The following is a 20,443-nucleotide window of genomic DNA, read 5'->3' as shown; positions in this document are numbered from 1 at the left end:
TGAGTCTTCTAGGAAAGATACAAGAAGTTGAGACGGGCCCCATATCGATATCAGACCATGCCCCATATGGATTTCACTCCCAGCCCTCCGCACACAATCGGGCCTATGGCGATGGACTCTACCAAGAGAAGTCATACAAGATCCCGTTATGCGGGAGACAATCAGAGGACACATAGTACATTATTTCAAACAAAACAACACCCCAGAAGTGGCGAAAGTCACGATATGAGAAGCTTTCAAAGCGGTAATGAGGGGACATTTGATCGCACTCAAAGCACAGAGGGACAGACAATCCTGCAAATGGGAATAAGAACTAGAAAACAACCTAGCGAAGATAAGAGAGGAAATGACAAATAATCACACCTTGAAACTAAAGAGAGCCTACAGACATATACAGGGTCAGTTGGAAGCCATCCGAACCAAAAGAGCAGAGAACCAATTGCTGCACTTGAAGCACTGGTATGCAATGAAAGCAAATAGAGCGGATAAACCCCTGGTGAGACAACTGAAAGGCAAGCAAGAAAGGCAAACAGTGAAGGCTCGGAGAGATAACGACGACCAATTGAGAACACAAACGAAGGCCATAACAGAAATCTTTAGAGACTACTACCAAAAACTATATACATCAGACAAAGCTAAGGCCATAGACCAGATAAACTACCTAAATGACATGAATCTCCCAATCATTACACCAGAGGAGAATTCACGACTCAACGAAACAATTACGGCAGAGGAAGTAACAAAGATGATAAGAGACCTACCTTAAAAACAAAGCCCCGGGACCGGACGGCTACACAGCCATCTTCTATAAAACCTATGCGGGCTCCCTTATCCGAGTCCTCACAGAGCTCTTCAACACATTTAAGGACACGTCCAACATCACAAGCTCAATGAATGAGTCAAAAATCCTGGTCTTCCACAAGAAAGGGAAAAACCCGGAGACACCAGGCTCATATCGACCCATACCTCTAATAAACCTAGATGCCAAACTATATACCAAAATATTAGCTAACAGACTTATACTGCTGCTTCCCAAACTGATACACCAGGATCAGTCAGGGTTCATCTCCAACAGAACAACTCACGACAATATAAGAAGAATGGCCCATCTGACCATGAAGGTGGGGATCACAAACACCCCTGCTGCCTTACTGGCGATAGACGCGGAAAAAGCGTTTGACCGAGTGGTGTGGTCCATACTCTTCCATATCTTGGGGAAACTCGGCTTCGGCGAAACATTCATCAAAATGATATGAGCCAAATATAACTCGCCCAAAGCCAGAATCGCGGTGAACGGGGAGCTTTCAGACACAATAAGAATAGAAAGAGGCACAAAGCAGGGATGTCCCCTCTCCCCACTCCTATACGCTATATTCCTGGAGCCGATGCTGATGAAAATAAGAAATAAACCCGAAAACAAAGGCATTACAATGGGAAGAATAATCCACAAAACAGCAGCCAATGCGGACGACATGACAATAGTCCTGGCGGAACCGGCAGTTACACTAACCCCTCTCATACAAGCGATCGATGACTACGGATTTGTTTCGGGCCTAACGATAAACAAGCAAAAGTCAGAGCTAATGGTACTGGCGGGAGACGAACAGGAAATCCATAAGAGAGCAGGGGAGATGCAACTGGGGGTGGCAGAAGAAGGGGTAAGATACCTTGGGGTCACGCTCACCAATACAATCAAAGGCCTATATGCAAGGAATTACCCGACCCTTATAGACAAGCTGAGAAAAGATCTGGAAAGATGGAATCCACTCTCTATCACATGGGGGGCAGAATTACAGTTATAAAAATGACAACCCTGCCCAGGCTATTATACTATTTCCAGGCAATCCCCATGAAAATCCCTCCCACGTTCTTTAAAACGCTAACCAAAATGATAAACAAATACATATGGCAGAACAAAACCCAGAGACTCTTCAACATAGCACTAACAACCACAAAGTACATGGGGGGCATGGCACTTCCACATTTTCGAAAATACTATGAGGCAGCACAGATGTGGGTCTTAAAAGAATGGATCCCCAACAAATTCGAGAAGACATGGGTAGCACAAGACAGGGCGGTGGCAAGGAAAACCCTACAGCATCTGTTATGGATAGCATAAGTGAGATCATGAGTGCTTCGCTGGAAATATGGAACAGGGCGACAAAGAAACACTGACCATAAATCCAGCCCCCTTCATGCCAATGTTTGAAAACCCGGAATTTCAACCGGGCACAGAGAAAGGGACATTCCAGAAATGGATAGAATCGGAATGCACAAAAGTGGGGAACATGTACGAAGATAAACAGATTAGAACATTCACGGAATGCTGTGCACTTCTCGGTCCCACGGAAAAAGATAGATACAAATATGAACAACTACACCACTGGCTTTCTACCCCAAGGATAAGTCAGGCGGCAACAAGACATCTCACTCCATTCGAGACATATATTATGTCACACCCAGGAGACAATAAATGTGTCTCAACAGTGTACAAATTAATAAACGCCCAGGCAGAAGACACAAAATGGCTTTATATGAAGAGGTGGGAAACAACACCGAGGAGAGAGATCTCGAGAGAACAGTGGGTTTATGTCTGGCAAATAATCCCCAAATGGACTTGGGCGATCCAGACCAGAGAAGCATGGACAAAGATAATGATCCAAAGGCATTATACACCAGAAAGATTACACAGAATGTACAACACTAAACAAAATAAATGCTGGCGGGATGGCGACGCAGAGGGCGCATGGAGGCACATCTGGTGGGACTGCCCGAAACTACAAAATTTCTGGACGGAAATAAAAACCCAAATGCAAGGGATGTTTAAAGGAGCGGAAAACCTAAAAGAAGAGGTATGGATGTGCGGCATGTGGGATCCCCGAGATAAGTCGATGACAAAGACTCAGAAGAGAAACTTCATGGGTCTCCTTACCGCGCCTGGCTAACAATAGCCCAAAGAAGGAAACAGAAATCACCGCCATCCACGATAGATTGGCTACATAGAGTTTGGCTATTCATAGTAATGGAGCACATAACCTATAACATTTAAGGGGCCCGGCAAAACTATCACACTGGGGGCTGGTCCTAGAATATCTACAAAGTGATTACATGCTAGAATGGTGCCCACACAAAATTAGAATTTTAGACATGTTTACATGAGGAGACAAGACCCGAAGGACATACCCTCTAAAAGATATACAATTACCACCGGTGAAGTGAGAGTGGGGGGGGGGATAAGGGATGGAAGGGGAAGGGACAATGTTGTAGTCCCACTGTTTCTGTTTTAAACAATGCAATAAAAACAATTTAAAAGGAAAAGCAGGGGTTACAGAATATCAGACCATGTAAGAACTCAGATAAAGGAAGAGGTCAAGAAGATGCTGGATCTCGGGGTAATAGAGCCAGCTACAAGTCCATGGGCTAGTGCAGTTGTACTAGTGCCAAAGGTAGGATCATGGATTATAGAGCTCTTAATGCAGTCACCACGACTGATGCCCATCCTTTACCAAGGACAGAGGTGCTGGTGGACAAACTTGGTTCAGCCAAGTACCTCAACACATTTGACCCAACATCAGGCTATTGGCAAATAGCTCGGACAGACCATGCCAACGAGAAAATTGTGTTTTCAACCCCAGGAGGAGGTTATGCCTTTTGGACTATAAAATGCACCTGCTACATTCCAAAGGATGGTGAATCGTGTTCTGAATGGGATGGAGGACTTCTGCATGGCATACTTGGATGACATTGCAGTGTTCAGCCCTACTTGGGAAGACCATCTTGACCATATGTTTTGCAGGCTCTTGAACAGGCCCAACTGACCATAAAGGCTAGCAAATATCAGATTGGTCAGAGTAAAGTGGTCTACCTTCGACATGAGGGAGGAGGAGGTGAAATAAGGCCATTGTCTAGCAAGGTACAAGCTTTACAAGACTGGGCCACCCCTAAGACTCAAACCCAGGAGTGGGTTTTCTCCATTCTAAAGGTACTGTAAACCTAAGAGGACGTACCTCTTGTTGTGTAGCCTTGCTTGTTCTCAGTTGAGACTTGTCTTGGTTGCCTTGCAGAGTTGCTTGCATCTTTGCCTTAAACAAGTCTAAACAGCTTGTGGCCTTTCAAGTGCTCTTTATTTCCACAAACTCTTTTGAAAATGTGTGCAAGACATTTATTCACCTATCCGAAGATCTTCAGCTTCTCTAGACTTTGCAAAATTAACAGTAGATTGCCTGATTCCCTGAAAGACTCTTCTACCTCCAACTAGCTGCATTTACCTTTCCCCAGGAAAGGGTTAATTCACTTTGCATTGGAGGGTTTTAAAAGTACTTACCAGTTTATGGAATGTTGTGTTAACCTATGTTTTCGTCCTATATCTAACCTTTGCACAAAACAGTATTGCTCTAAATGTACCAGTGATAAATCAATCTCCACAGTGTCCTAGCTATTTAAGTCACCTCAGGGTGTAGGAAGTGTCTGTGTGCCATCCCCAATGGTTATCAACTGATTTAAATCAACTGAAAGTGTGTTTTGAAGTATACTTAAAAGTTACATGTGATTTGCTTCCTTCTGGAGAAGGCTTATATAACCGGGCCTCATTATGAGTCTGCTGGTCCGGTAACAACGGTGCTGGTAAGCTACTGCGAGCGGGTGCCGTTCAGCCTGCCAGGTCTGACCTGGCAGGCAGAACGGCACCCGCTCGCAGAACTTGACGGTTGCATCGGCCTCAATCCCGAATGGTAACGGTGCATCCGTCCCCCACATTCCCATTGAGTCCAATGGGACTGGAATGGGAATGGGGAATAATTTATTCTGGCACCCTGCAATGGGGAATTACCGGGACTGTCGGGGCTGTTATGCCTCAGTGAGTCCCCATTGCCGGGCGCCAGAACAGAAATGACTCCGGCGGCAGCCGTGCCATTTTTACCGTCACGGCTACCGCCGGACTCATAATGAGGCCCATCTGTTAAATTAATAATTATTTAATCAAGAAACCTTAAGTGTAACTGTTTATTTGAATACCTGCTACTGTGAAACTCTATTACAAACTTACTGTTCAAATTGACCCCTCTTGAGATAAGCCTGGCGGTTCGGCCACACTACCAACCTGTGTAGTTCAGACTTATACCAAAGGTTGGGCCGCTATTGCCAGGAGGTCAAGGTTATGGTAGTGCACCCAAAGGGTACTGCATGTAATCTTGCCTAACGGTAGAATGAAGGGGACGGAAGCCAGACTGAAAACGAGGAAGAAAAGGATCAGTGACCAAGGATGAAATCTGAGAGTACACATGATGCTCTAGTAGAGAGATAGGGTAGAAGGGGTTAGGACGGATTTTAGAAACAATGAGAGGATTAGCTGTGGGGTTTTTCAAGATAGGAATAATAGTTGCGTGTTTAAAGAACATAGGAAAAACAGAGGTAGAAAGAGAAGAAACAAGGTAAGGTATAAGAAGAGGGTAAACCTTAGGTATAAGAGCAGATGGAATTGGATCGATAGGAGTGGCAGTGGGATGGGCTTTGGCTAACAAGAGAAGTACATCTCTGTTGGAAACAGGGGCAAAGCTAGAAATGAAAACAGAAGGGGTGGGGGAGAAGGAGGTAAAGTGGTTGGGGGAAGAGAGGCTTCAATGTCTTGACGAAGAGAAAGAACTTTTGAAGAAAAGTTAGCAAAATCAAAGGCAGACAGGGTCGAGTTAAGAGAGTGATCAGGAGAGGGAGGGGAGTGCAACCGTGTAAGAGTTTGAAAAAGATGCCTGGGGTGGGTAGATTGGGTGTGAAGAAGATCATAAAAGTAGGCACGCTTTGCAGAGATTGGACAATTGTCGTAGAGAGTGTGGTAGGAGAAATAGGAAGAGTGATTAGATGCAGTTTTTGATTTGCGCCAGTGCCTCAAGTCGGCGAACAAGCCATTCTACACCATGAGGCTACTAATCTGAGTTATGTATCTATGCTGGGGTAGATGTATCTGCTCTGAGTCCTACATCTATACTACAACCCGTACACCTGCTGCGTACCTATCAGTAGCACCGATCCTGTACCTATGCTAGAACACAAATACTCTCATTGTGGAATGCTTATGTTGCGCTTGAAAAGCCATCTGTTCATTATTCTGTGTCCAGCATAGATGAGGGGGACACAGAGAAAGCTGTTTTTTTTATTGCAACCAGATCAGTTTGTCAAGCTATGGGTTGTGTCAGAGGCGAAGGGGGGGGGGGCAGAGATTCTGGGATAGCTATATTTGGCCTGGATGGTAAGGCACATTTGTCTGTACCAACCCCTAAAAAATGTTTTTTTTCAAAATTACATTTTAGTCACTGTATATGGATAATGTGCTTTGAAGTGCACATGTTTACCCCCATTTAAAGTCTTGTTAAGGGGCTGGGATTGCTTCTTATGCTTCTATATTCGTTGTGACATGGGGGCCACTTTGAGAACCTTTTCCAGGGCTACTTATGGTTCGTAGTCGAGCGCATGGCACGAGGGGAGGAAGAAGAGTAGATGAATGGAAGAGGTAACAGGGAGGGCACGGGTAGGCAGGGCAGGAGACACGATGCCTAATAAACAAATAGCAGTGTGTACAGAGAGACATACATATATTGCAGCAGTTATTTAGAGGGACATACATATATCACAGCACCTGTTTACCTTTTATGGTCTGTGCTTCTTACTTTTGCTAAACACGATGACACACCAATAATGTATTCAACCCTGTGGAAAGCAAACATTATACAATTAATTCATCTTCATACTGCAAGCATTTATATGATGGAGAAAATATATAATCAAAATGTCCAAAGAAAGAGCTGCGTATCTCATCCTCCACCCTCATAACCCACCCTCTACCACATACACAGGAGAAATGCTTAATAGAAGGTTTGCGTAGGAAAAGCAGAGACAAGTCAACATTTCTCCTAAAAAAAACTCCCTTTGCACTACAAGGGTGTGGAATAGCCATACTGCTTCGTTTTCACCATACAGCATTTGAGATGTAAATGAGCAAGAGAGAGGGCAAGAAGCCTCAGGAATAAAACCACTGCTCAGAACTTTGCAGAGTGACTGAGGATACCCGAGCTGCATCTTCACCAGCAAAGCCGGACTACAGGGCTGGTAAACAGACATACTCAGTGCTGAGAACAGGCCCTTTGCCTATCCTGGGGTAGATGTACCTGCTCTGTGTCCTACATCTCTAATAAAGAAAGTAAACCAGCCTTGATGCCTGCCATTATTAGATCAAGCCTTGAGCCTATGCTGGGGTAGATGTACCTGCTCTGTGTCCTGCATCTATAATAAAGGTAGTAAGCCAGCCTCGTGCCTGCTATTATTAGATCAGGCCTTGAGCCTATGATGGGGTAGATGTACCTGCCATGTGTCCTGCATCTATACTAAAGGAGGTAAACCAGCCTTGTGCCTGCTATTATTAGATCAGGCCTTGAGCCTATGATGGGGTAGATGTACCTGCCCTGTGTCCTGCATCTATACTAAAGGAGGTAAACCAGCCTTGTGCCTGCTAGTATTAGATCAGGCCTTGAGCCTATGCTGGGGTAGATGTACCTGCTCTGTGTCATGCATCTATACTAAAGGTGGTAAGCCAGCCTCGTGCCTGCTATTATTAGATCAGGCCTTGAGCCTATGCTGGGGCAGATGTACCTGCCCTGTGTCCTGCATCTATACTAAAAGGCAGTAAGCCAGCCTTGTGCCTGCTATTATTAGATCAGGCCTTGAGCCTATGCTGGGGTAGATGTACCTGCTCTGTGTCCAACATCTATACTAAAGGTAGTAAGCCATCCTCGTGCCTGCTACTATTAGATCAGGCATTGAGCCTATGCTGGGGTACATGTACCTACTCTGTGTCCTGCATCTATGCTAAAGGTAGTAAGCCAGCCTCGTGCCTGCTATTACTAGATCAGGCCCTGAGCCGATGCTGGGGTACATGTACCTACTCTGTGTCCTGCATCTGTACTAAAAGGTAGAAAACCAGCCTCGTGCCTGCTATTATTAGATAAGGCCTTGAGCCTATGCTGGGGTAGATGTACCTGCTCTGTGTCCTGCATCTATAATAAAGGTAGTAAGCCAGCCTCGTGCCTGCTTTTATTAGATCAGGCCTTGAGCCTATGCTGGGGTAGATGTACCTGCTCTGTGTCATGCATCTATACTAAAGGTAGTAAGCCAGCCTCGTGCCTGCTATTATTAGATCAGGCCTTGAGCCTATGCTGGGGTAGATGTACCTGCTCTGTGTCATGCATCTATACTAAAGGTGGTAAGCCAGCCTCGTGCCTGCTATTATTAGATCACGCCTTGAGCCTATGCTGGGGCAGATGCACCTGCCCTGTGTCCTGCATCTATAATAAAGGTAGTAAACCAGCCTTGTGTCTGCTATTATTAGATCAGGCCTTGAGCCTATGCAGGGTAGATGCACCTGCTCTGTGTCCTACATCTATACTAAAGGTAGTAAGCCATCCTCGTGCCTGCTATTATTAGATCAGGCCTTGAGCCTATGCAGGGTAGATGCACCTGCTCTGTGTCCTACATCTATACTAAAGGTAGTAAGCCATCCTCGTGCCTGCTACTATTAGATCAGGCATTGAGCCTTTGCTGGGGTAGATGTACCTGCCCTGTGTCCTGCATCTATAAAAAAGGTAGTAAACCAGCCTCGTGCCTGCTATTTTTAGATCAGGCCTTGAGCCTTTGCTGGGGTAGATGTACCTGCCCTGTGTCCTACATCTTGACTAAAGGCAGTAAACCAGTCTCGTGCCTGCTATTTTTAGATCAGGCCTTGAGCCTATGCTGGGGTAGATGTACCTGCCCTGTGTCCTACATCTTGGCTAAAGGCAGTAAACCAGCCTCGTGCCTGCTATTATTAGATCAGGCCTTGAGCCTATGCTGGGGTAGATGTACCTTCTCTGAGACCTGCATCTATAATAAGGTAGTAAACCAGCCTCGTGCCTGCTATTATTAGATCAGGCCTTGAGCCTATGCTGGGGTAGATGTACCTGCTCTGTGTCATGCATCTATACTAAAGGTAGTAAGCCAGCCTTGTGCCTGCTATTATTAGATCAGGCCTTGAGCCTATGCTAGGGTAGATGTACCTGCTCTGTGTCATGCATCTATACTAAAGGTAGTAAGCCATCCTCGTGCCTGCTACTATTAGATCAGGCATTGAGCCTTTGCTGGGGTAGATGTACCTGCCCTGTGTCCTGCATCTATAAAAAAGGTAGTAAACCAGCCTCGTGCCTGCTATTTTTAGATCAGGCCTTGAGCCTTTGCTGGGGTAGATGTACCTGCCCTGTGTCCTACATCTTGACTAAAGGCAGTAAACCAGTCTCGTGCCTGCTATTAGATCAGGCCTTGAGCCTATGCTGGGGTAGATGTACCTTCTCTGAGACCTGCATCTATAATAAGGTAGTAAACCAGCCTTGTGCCTGCTATTATTAGATCAGGCCTTGAGCTTATGCTGGGGTAGATGTACCTGCTCGGTGTCCTGCATCTATACTAAAGGTAGTAAACCAGCCTTGTGCCTGCTATTATTAGATCAGGCCTTGAGCTTATGCTGGGGTAGATGTACCTGCTCGGTGTCCTGCATCTATACTAAAGGTAGTAAACCAGCCTTGTGCCTGCTATTATTAGATCAGGCCTTGAGCCTATGCTGGGCTAGATGTACCTGCTCGGTGTCCTGTATCTATACTAAAGGTCGTAAACCAGCCTCGTGCCTGCTATTATTAGATCAGGCCTTGAGCTTATGCTGGGGTAGACGTACCTGCTCTGTGTCCTGCATCTATAATAAGGTAGTAAACCAGCCTCGTGCCTACTATTATTAGATCAGGCCTTGAGCCTATGCTGGGGTAGATGTACCTGCTCTGTGTCCTACATCTGTACTAAAAGGTAGAAAACCAGCCACGTGCCTGCTATTATTAGATCAGGCATCTATACTGCAGGTAGTAAACTAGCCTCATGCCTGCTATTATTAGATCAGGCCTTGAGCCTATGCTCTGGTAGATGTACCTGCTCTGTGTCCTGCATCTATACTAAAGGTAGTAAGCCAGCCTCGTGCCTGCTATTATTAGATCAGGCCTTGAGCCTATGCTGGGGTAGATGTACCTGCCCTGTGTCCTGCATCTATACTAAAGGAGGTAAACCAGCCTTGTGCATGCTATTATTAGATCAGGCCTTGAGCCTATGATGGGGTAGATGTACCTGCCCTGTGTCCTGCATCTATACTAAAGGAGGTAAACCAGCCTTGTGCCTGCTATTATTAGATCAGGCCTTGAGCCTATGATGGGGTAGATGTACCTGCTCTGTGTCCTACATCTGTACTAAAAGGTAGAAAACCAGCCGTGTGCCTGCTATTATTAGATGCCTATATCACCCCTTCCTCTCAGTATATCACCCCCATTCCTCCCAGTATAGCACCCCCAGCCCGCTCCGGCCTCCCCCTTTAGAAAGCAGAGGCAAGGCAAGATGCCTCGTATAGACTCTTCTCACCACAGGAGGGTAGACTCCCCCCACTCCCCTCCCCCATAGCACAGACAGGAGAAAGGCTTGAGAAGGGAAAGCAGAGGCAAGGCAAGAGGCCTCCTATAGACCCTTCTCACCACAGGGGTGTAGACTACCCCCCGCCCCCAGAGCACAGACAGGAGAACGGCTTGAGAAGGGAAAGCAGAGGCAAGGCAGGATGCCTCCTATAGACCCTTCTCACACCAGGGGCGTAGACTACCCCCCCCATAGCACAGACAGGAGAAAGGCCTGAGAAGGGAAAGCAGAGACAAGGCGATATGCCTCCTATAGACTCTTCTCACCCCAGGGGTGTAGACTACCCCCCATAGCACATACAGAAGAAAGGCTTCAGAAGGGAAAACAGACAAGGCAAGATGCCTCCTATAGACTCTTCTCACCACAGACTCATCACCCCCTCTCCCCAAACCCACCGTATAGCACAGAGAGGAGAAAGCCCTGAGAAGGGAAAACAGAGACAAGGCAAGATGCCTCCTGTAGACTCTTCTCACCCCAGGGGTGTAGACTACTCCTCCCCCCCATCGCACAGACAGCGAAAGGCTTGAGAAGGGAAAGCAGAGGCAAGGCTAGATGCCTCCTATAGACTCTTCTCACCCCAGGGGTGTAGACTACTCCTCCCCCCCATAGCACAGACAGGCGAAAGGCTTGAGAAGGGAAAGCAGAGGCAAGGAAAGATGCCTCCTATGGACTCTTCTCACCCCAGGGGTGAAGACTGGCCTCCCGCCATGTATCTGCATAATCACTGCTTCCTCATTGGTGCAGCGTTTTCACCCTAGATCCTGAGCTGAGGAAGAGGGGAGGACTGGGGGGCCATGAACACACCCACCTCTCAGAGCCTCGCAGAGTGACTTCTTCTTCTTCTTCTTGTTAGGATGACTCCAGAAATCTGAAGCTCGCGATTTCCATCTATTAAGATGATGTTCACCAAAAAGAGCACCAATCAGCCATCAACCTCCACTAGATCTCATCCCACTTCCCAGTCTCCCAGGAACCTACACTGTTCATTCACCACCCCTCTTTTCCAACTGAACAGATCAGATAACCCCTGTACAACCACCCCACTGCCACTCATCCGGACTCTGAGTAATTCCCGCTGCACATCAAACCTCACACAGTCCAACATATAATGAGGCACCGTCTCTGGGCACCCTCAAGCCTCACGTGCTGCTGAAGTAACTCTACCCAGCAAACACTTCCATCCCGCCAACCCTGCATGACCCACAGTAAGGCGATTCAAAATAGTTTCCTCTCTTCGTGTCAACTCTACTCCCCCCTCAAACGCCCGAACCCGCACTTCCCTGCATACTGCATAGAACTGCCGTCCCTTTGAACTCATATCCCATTGATCCTACCACATATCCTTAATTTTTCCACGCACCATCCCCTGTATCTCAGCAACATTCAATGGAACTTTCACATCCACATCCCCATCCCCATACGCAGCCCGATCCACCATCTCATTACCCAAGACCCCACAATGACTGGGAACCCAAGCCAACTCCACCACGGTACCCCCTGCAACACACTCCTCTAATCGCTGTCTAATGAGCACAACTATGTCCCTCCTATCACAATTCCCCTCCTTGATAGCCAACAACGCACTCGAATCCACAAACACCACCACCCTAGACAACTGTTTCCCTATAATCCGAAGCACCGCCATATTAATAGCCATTAACTCAGCCGATACATCATCCGACAACCTAGCCACCCAAAGCTCCTCATCCGCATGAAACTAGCAAGCCATACCAACCCTGTTCCTCTCCGGATCCCTGGAACCATCCGTATTTACTTGAGCGCCAACTTTCCCCTCCACATACTGCACCGCCAATCTCTTAATCATGCCTCTATCACCACCTTGCCCAGATCCAAACAGACAATTGGATCATACTGCATCCAAATCGGTCCAACAACCCTATCCACATCTTCAACCATACACAACCCCTCCACCCCCAATCGTTTCACCAGCCTGTCTGCATGGAATCCAAAAGTCCCCCTTTCCTCTCCCAACTCCCACTCTTATAAGCATGCATCCAATTAACCTGCAGACACTTCTTCACAGGATGCCACACACTGAGGGATTTACAACGCAGCCAATACCTAGCACTCAGCTTCTCCCGTCTCAAATCCATTGGCAACATCCCTGCCAACACTTGCACGGCCTCTGCGGGGGATGACCGAACAGTCCCAGTCACAATTATCATTGCCCTTGCCTGGACACCATCCAACACATTAAGCTGAGTCCTACTATAACTGCACTACAGCTGAACTCCGAACTTCAGCACACTCCTGACCAACCCCACATACAACATTCCTCATACTTCTCTGCCATCCACCCCACTCCTGACCCGACACCGCCTTGTACAAATTAAGACGCTATTTACACTTTGCCACCGTCTTTTCCACTTGCAACTTCCATGACAGGCACGGATCCAAGAGCACACCAAGATACCGAAATTCCGTCACCCGAACCAACTCATCCCCGCTGTACTTGAGTTCCAAACTGACACCACTACGCTGTCTGTTGAACAACATACACACCGTTTTAGAGGAGGACACCTTAAATCCCCAATCCTGACACCACCTTTCCATTACCTCCAAAGCCTCTTGCAACTTTCCTTTAATCACTCCTCCCACCTTATCCCTAACCCAAATCACTCCATCATCTGCATAGAATCCCACCTGACAACCACATTCCCGAACTCTCTCTATAAGGTCATCCACCGCTACAAGAAACAAAATAGAGCTGATAACACTACCCTGAGGCGTCCCATTTTCCATCAAAAACTCTCGGGACAATGCGTCCCCAACACGCACTCGAAACGCCCTATTCATCAGAAAATCCTTAATCCAGGAAAACATCTTCCCCTCAACACCATTCTTTCGCAACACAAATAGCAACCCATCCCTCCACACCATATCATACGCCTTCTCCATATCAACAAAGATTGCCCCACCATTTCCCGACAGGACAATGCCTTCTCCACATCTGTTGCCAATGCCACAACTGCATCCATCACAGATCTAGATTTACAAAACCCATGCTGATACACACTGCTCCGACTCCAGAAAGTGCACCAGACGGCCACACACCATTTTTTTCCATCACCTTGCACAACACAGATGTCAGAGCAATGGGACGATAGGACCCGCACAAACCAGCTGGCTTCCCCAATTTCAGAATTGGAAGGATGACACCCCTCTTCCACCCACTAGGCAATGTACCATGATCCCACGCAACAGCCGCAACACCTCCAGCAGCCGCAACACCTCCAGCAAGCAAACATCCGGCAAATGCTGCAAATAAATATACTGTACCCCATCCTCCCCCGGACTTGAATCCCATCAGCCCTTACCACAGCCCGCAACTCACTCTGCCATTTTCCGTCTGGACACCAGGGAATAATTTTCCGTGCTGTGCACACCCGCAAAATACTTTCCAAATGCCTTTGCTTTACCACCATCATCCACCATGTCACACCCCGCATCTGTAATCACTGAAATCCGAGTGCCGCCTCTCGCCTGCCTGGACATATGCCGAAACCTTGCCCACACCTTTGATAAAAATGTATCACTAGAGAGAGTACTACAAAAATTCCTCCAGTACATGCGCTTATGACATCGAATCACCCTCTGCACCAGTGCCCTAGCCTTTTTATATGCAACAATGTCCGCCACCGCTTTAGTATACATGGCCTTCCGCCGCTTCCTTTTCCATCCTGAACTACCGCTGTACATTCTGACAACCACCACGGGACCTCAGGTCTCCGGAAGATCTTACCTCGAGCCGGGGCCAATTCTGCCACAACACTCCGAAAGATATCTTGCAGAGCCAAATCCATTGCATCCACAGTGGTATGCACCCCCACCCCCTGAGCATCACTGAAACCCATCATACCCATCAACCTGCTACACCCCTCTCCAAACATCGCCCAATCCAAATTACGGAAGTTCCCCCCCCTCGGGGCAGGACCTGCCGACTTCACCACCCTGACTCCTACCTCTACCGATATAGACCCGTGATCACTCCCCATCTCCCCATCCATCCTCAGTTTCCAAACACACTTAGAAACCATAGATGCCGATACCCATGTCAAATCCAAACAAGATCTCATTCCGGTATGAATGTCAGTCCTAGTATGCCCTGGCGAGTTCAATAAAACAAGTCCACACTCATCAGCCAGCACCTCCAAATTAGCCCGATTAACATCTGTCACAGCACTATTCCACAACGTATTATGACAGTTAAAATCCCCACAAAGAATATATTTGTCATGCTGCCACAAGGGCTGCTGTAAAGCCCCCAAGTCAAGAGGTCTACACAGATTATAGAAATTTGAAATCACCAACACGTCAAAACCCGTAAATAACCTCACTCTAATCAACTCCAATTCCCCTCCAAACTCAAGGACAGAACATTGAATACCAATCTTCACCAAAATGCATACTCCTCCCCCACAACCCGCCACTCTATCTTTCCTAAACAACACATATCCCGGAAAACGAAAATGAATACCCTCTCTTAACCATGTCTCCTGAACACATACGACATCAACATCACCCACTTTCACCAACTCTTTCTTCAACTCCTGCCCATTCGCCAACAAACTCCTCGCATTCCATTGCCACAACCTCAGACCCCTGAACCCTAATGGGGAACATCACCACCACTCATCTTATGTACATCCTTATCTGTGAGATTTCCAATCCTTAAATACATCTTTGCTGCCTTCACCACCGCCTGTAACCTGTCCAATTTCGACTGACAACCAGCTGTCATATTAATAGTTGCAATAATAAAACACAACAAATCTGCCATTCTTATAGTAACACCCCCTCCAATCACTCCCTCAACCCCCAAAGACTGAACCTCCCCTACCTCCACCTGTTTCACCACTGCAGCAGGAATACCCACCACCACCTGCTCCTCCCATACCTTCTGAACTGGTGTTGCATAACTGATGTTTTGACTCACCTTAGTGCTCACAACCTTACAGGCCTCCACCTGAGCAACACACCCTCTAAAAAAAGCAACATGATCCCCACCACAATTGCAACACTTCGGTGTACAATCTGACACACACTCCTTAATATCATGGGGCCCACCACACTTCCCCCACCTCCTCTCCCTCCTACAAGACTGTGCTATGTGACCATACTCCTGACACTTATAGCACCTAAGGGGGGCTGGGACATATGGCTTCACCCGAAAACACTGAAACCCCAAAAACACATGCTCCGGCACCTCACTCCCCCTAAATCGAATAGTCACAGTCGTAGAAATTACACAGCCATCAGGATCTTTCCTCCCCAACCTCCATACCTCCAAAACCCCCATCTTCTGCAAGGAACTCACCATATCCCTATCATGCACACAAAGAGGTAGTCCATAGTCCATAAATCACTCCCGTACATACCACACCACCCTGACACAGTAACAGGATGGGCCTCATTACAACTTGTGCGGAATGGGTTTAATGGCGCTGGTAATGGTGCCAGCACCGTTAAACCCACTCCGCACTATTACGAGGTCCCCTCGCGGGACCCGCTATGGACGTCCTGTTTATCCAGATGACCATAGCGGGTCCCGCGAGGGGACCAGGGAGCTAACAACGAGCCCATTCAAAATGGGCCCGTTGTTAGCTCCCTCCCCATTCCCATTGAGCCCTATGAGGTGGTCGAATGGGAATGGGGAAGGCCTGGGCCCGGGTTCCCTGAAGGAGGATATACCGGGCCCTCCAAACTCGGAATGGCCCAGTATTTCCCCATTCAGGGAACCCGGACACGATTTTGGAGGCAGCCATGCCCTTATTAAGGGCATGGCTACCTCCAAAGTCATAATGAAGCCCGATGTCTACTAAGACATCCCATATCCAACACTTGTTCCTGGGCACCTCACCCACACCCTTAACCAACAAATTCCCCCCACTAATTACCTGAAAAGACTGCACAGCACCAATTCCTTTCCGGACTCACTCAGAAACCACAAAAGGGTTAACACCACTAAGATCTAGATCAGGCTTTGCCAACTTTATGACCACCTGCCAACCTGACTTTGCCTCCATGGATTCAACTGCAGCTTCATTCCTTCTCAAATACTGCTGTCCACCACCAGACCCCCACTGCCCTGCACCCTCCGATCCACAGGGGACCTACTCCGAAGCAGTTCCCCACCATCATCCCCAAGAGACCCCAACGTCCTCCTCCCAACATCAACAACTGCCAAACCCTACGCCAGAGACTGGTGACCACCACCTGTACCCAACTTCCTTTCCCACTAACCACCCTTTCCATTCTTCTTCCCACCTTCCCATCCAGCATTCATAAGGGAGCCCTTATCAGTTGCACCACCACCAATCCCTGTAGACCCATGGGTCCCGTTACTGCTCAATGTATCACTCTTCCTAGGCGCAGGAAGCAGGACATACGCCATATTGCCCTGCCATATTGTCCCCCCATACCACCGCCCGCAGCCGCTGTCTCCAGAGTATTCCCTGCCCACTCATAACGGCGGGCAGGGTCACCCAGCACGCACATACCAACCACCACGCACATACCAACCACCACCATGCACGTACTTACCACCACCACGCACGTACCAACCACCACCACGACGCACGTTCCGACCACCACCACGACGCACGTTCCGACCACCACCACGACGCACGTACCAACCACCACGACGCACGTACCAACCACCACGACGCATGTACCAACCACCACGACGCATGCATGTACCAACCACCACGACGCATGCACGTACCAACCACCACGACGCATGCACGTACTAACCACCACGACGCATGTACCAACCACCACAACGCATGCACGTACCAACCACCACGACGCACCGACCACCACGACGCACCGACCACCACGCACGTACCGACCACCACGCACGTACCGACCACCACGCACGTACCGACCACCAGCACCACGCACGTACCGACCACCAGCACCACGCACGTACCAACCACCACCACGCACGCACCAACCACCACCACCACGCACGTACCAACCACCGACCACCACGCACGTACCAACCACCACCACGCACGTACCAACCACCACCACGCACGAACCACCCACCACCACGCACGAACCACCACCACGCACGCACCAACCACCACCACCACGCACGTACCAACCATCACCACCACGCACGTACCAACCACCACCACCACGCACGTACCAACCACCACCACGCACGTACCAACCACCACCACGCACGTATCAACCACCACCACGCACGTACCAACCACCACCACGCACCAACCACCACCACGCACGCACCAACCACCACCACCACGCACGTACCAACCACCACCACCACGGACGTACCAACCACCAACTATCGTTTCATTCTCACCCTCCCCAACACCAGGCACACACAGACCCTCTAGCAACAAAGCACGACACTTTTGCCAACATGCACCTCACCCTTCTTCCAGGAAGTGCTCCCTCCTCTGCAGACTCGGGCCTCCTCGGCTCCCAGAGGGACTGTAGGCCCGCCTACTCTCTCCCCTGCCTGAGGACGTGACCTGCAGCGCCCCCTCTCACACGGCAGCGTCTAGTTCCCGTCCGAGGAGCAGAGCCTCCCGGGGTGACTGGGGATGGCCGAGGTATCGCCTTCAGCAGCAAAGCCACTAACATGCGCAGTGCAGAGATGCGATCATACGGGCATGCGCAGTGCAGAGATACTGATCAATTGGGCATGCGCATTGCGGAAATACTGATCATACGAGCATACGTGTTGCGGAGATACTGATCAATCGGGCATGCCTAGTGCAGAGATACAACATGCGCAGTGCGGATTTACGGTCATTTGGACATGCGCAGTGCGGAGATTCCATCGAATGAGCGTGCGCAGTGCTAATATACTGATCACTCGAGCGTACGCAGTGCACAGATACTGATCAAATTAGCATGCGCATTACATACAGATGTCTAGAGCGTACGTAGAGCGGAGATAATACAGGGCAGCACAAATTACTTGAGGAGGCGTGGAAAGGAGGGACAGAAGAGAGCAGACGCAGCATAAAAACACTATTGAGGAGAGCCTGCGCACTGTGGAGATACAGAACAAGGAACGCACATTGCAGGGAAAGTCAAGCAATACTAGACCGAGCATGCGCACTGCACGGAGACTTATCATTGGCGCATGCGCAGCGGGGGATATTAAAAAGAGCATGCGCATTGCTCATCCACTCGCCAGACTCAGAAAAGTACGAAGAAAAGAGACACTAATACAGTCATGCGTTATTTGCACGACTAAAAAGAAAACAAGTGCTGCTCAGCTCAAGAGAGCAATTTCTTCCTCATAATACTTCAATATTATTTAGGTAGTTTAACATGTTGTGCATATTTTTAGCTATAGTTTTCTGTATGGGTTACAGTCTTAATGTTTTGTATTGTGATACCATACTAGATATTTATTTATTTATTGGTCATTTGCATAGCTCTCAACTCACACGCTTTTGGCGGGTGTCACCCGCCTTGTAAAGAGTGGACTCACCCGCCAAGCCTCCTGCAGGCCCATTCATTTCAATGGGCCTCTCACCCGCCAAAAACAAAATCGGGTGTTTTCACCCGCTTTTGCAACTCAAATGGTTGAGAGCTATGTCATTTGTTAGGCGCTTATATAATTAGCAAAAACTGTTTCATAGCAAACATGGGGCAATAGCACACCTTCCTTCATTTCTAAATAAAAAAAACCCTGAGAATTAAGCCCTCCCATAGCCATACAAGACTTCGCCCAGTGGCACAAGGCTCCGCCCATATGTCAAAAAGGTAAACCATATTAAATGTGTGATCGGCTATGTGCACAAAACTGCATCAAATTTAACTGTGCCCTCAAAAAACACCTTTACAATTTTTACAGGGCCCTTTTGCATTTGGAAGCATTACTCTAATCCAGATAAAGGCATTTTTGCCAACATGTGCAGGCAGATCTTCTCAGCCGCAGGCAAGGGGGCCTCCAAACATCATTTTGATATGAAATGCGCACCCACACATCATTCCATTAGGAGACGGCCTTCCAGCATCTTTAAGTTGATTCTAGGAATATACTCCAGGTTTCCCCGTTATAACTACACGACTATGAGTCCCAGAATGCAGTTCAGTCATTTCACACTGGCATGCATCTTGTTATGCAGGACGTAAATAAAATGTGCAATACCTCATGAAGGGTAAATGCATTGTTTTCATATCAACCAAACAGACATGGCACAGATTAGTGTGCATTGTTAGTCTGGTATGTACTTTAGCATAGACGCAGATTATGGGGCTTTTAAATGCTAAACAGCACATCCCAGTGAGCTGTGGCTTGATAAAGAAATGGGCCATTCCCACACACTTGTTTGCTAATGCCTGCAGTAAGACGTGCAAAGCGGGTTACTTAAAAGAAACAAAAAGAATGAGGGGAAAATGCCTGCAGCCTGTATAATCCTGCTGAGACACCTCTTTAACATTTTAGCAAGACCTTAATCGGTGCTTCTCTGGCAGGAACAAATAAAAGTAACCCTGAATTAGAAAATCATGCATAATTTAAAAAACACCCTTTTCGGAGATGCAGGTGCAGCAAGTGCCGCCATAGCTGCTTCAATGCTGACTGCTCCAGATCTTCCTAGCCTCAGAAGCAGCAACTCTGGGACCCGGAGACTCCAAGCTCTTCCACGGAGGCCCAGAGAAGAGCGTGAAAACCCCGAGTCTCTGGGTTAAAACCGGAGGTTAGGCAGTTATGAGCAACAGGGTGGGGAAAGGGGAAGGTAGACATGAATTGCAACAAAGATAAATAATTGAATTAATAGTACAAAGAATCAGAATAACAGGGAGGAGAGACAAACCGGTTATGCCTTGTGAGTGTTCAGAACGTGCAAGTGCATAGGGAAGGGATGGGTAAGGGATAGGAGCTGTGGTGCTCATGGAATAGTGCTCAGGGTGA

At 48.0% G+C, this 20,443-nt stretch overlaps 1 long non-coding RNA gene and 1 pseudogene across 1 annotated transcript in view; both read right to left on the bottom strand.

Moving 5' to 3' along the window:
* LOC138551525 (uncharacterized) overlaps window positions 1–18,145 on the bottom strand; it is a 132,454-nt gene extending 114,309 nt beyond the window's left edge. The window contains exon 1 of the long non-coding RNA XR_011295247.1: window positions 17,941–18,145. This is a non-coding gene — a long non-coding RNA (uncharacterized lncRNA). The remainder of the gene's footprint in view (window positions 1–17,940) is intronic.
* Window positions 1–20,443, bottom strand: part of LOC138523115 (zinc finger protein 850-like) — a 197,177-nt pseudogene that overhangs the window by 43,071 nt on the left and 133,663 nt on the right.

Source organism: Ambystoma mexicanum, chromosome 1q (genome assembly GCF_040938575.1).
Source record: "Ambystoma mexicanum isolate Mex_15411 chromosome 1q, UKY_AmexF1_1, whole genome shotgun sequence".
NCBI classification, from domain to species: domain Eukaryota; kingdom Metazoa; phylum Chordata; class Amphibia; order Caudata; family Ambystomatidae; genus Ambystoma; species Ambystoma mexicanum.
Note: the sequence above shows the minus strand (reverse complement) of the source record. Positions and strands in the feature narration are given on the sequence as shown.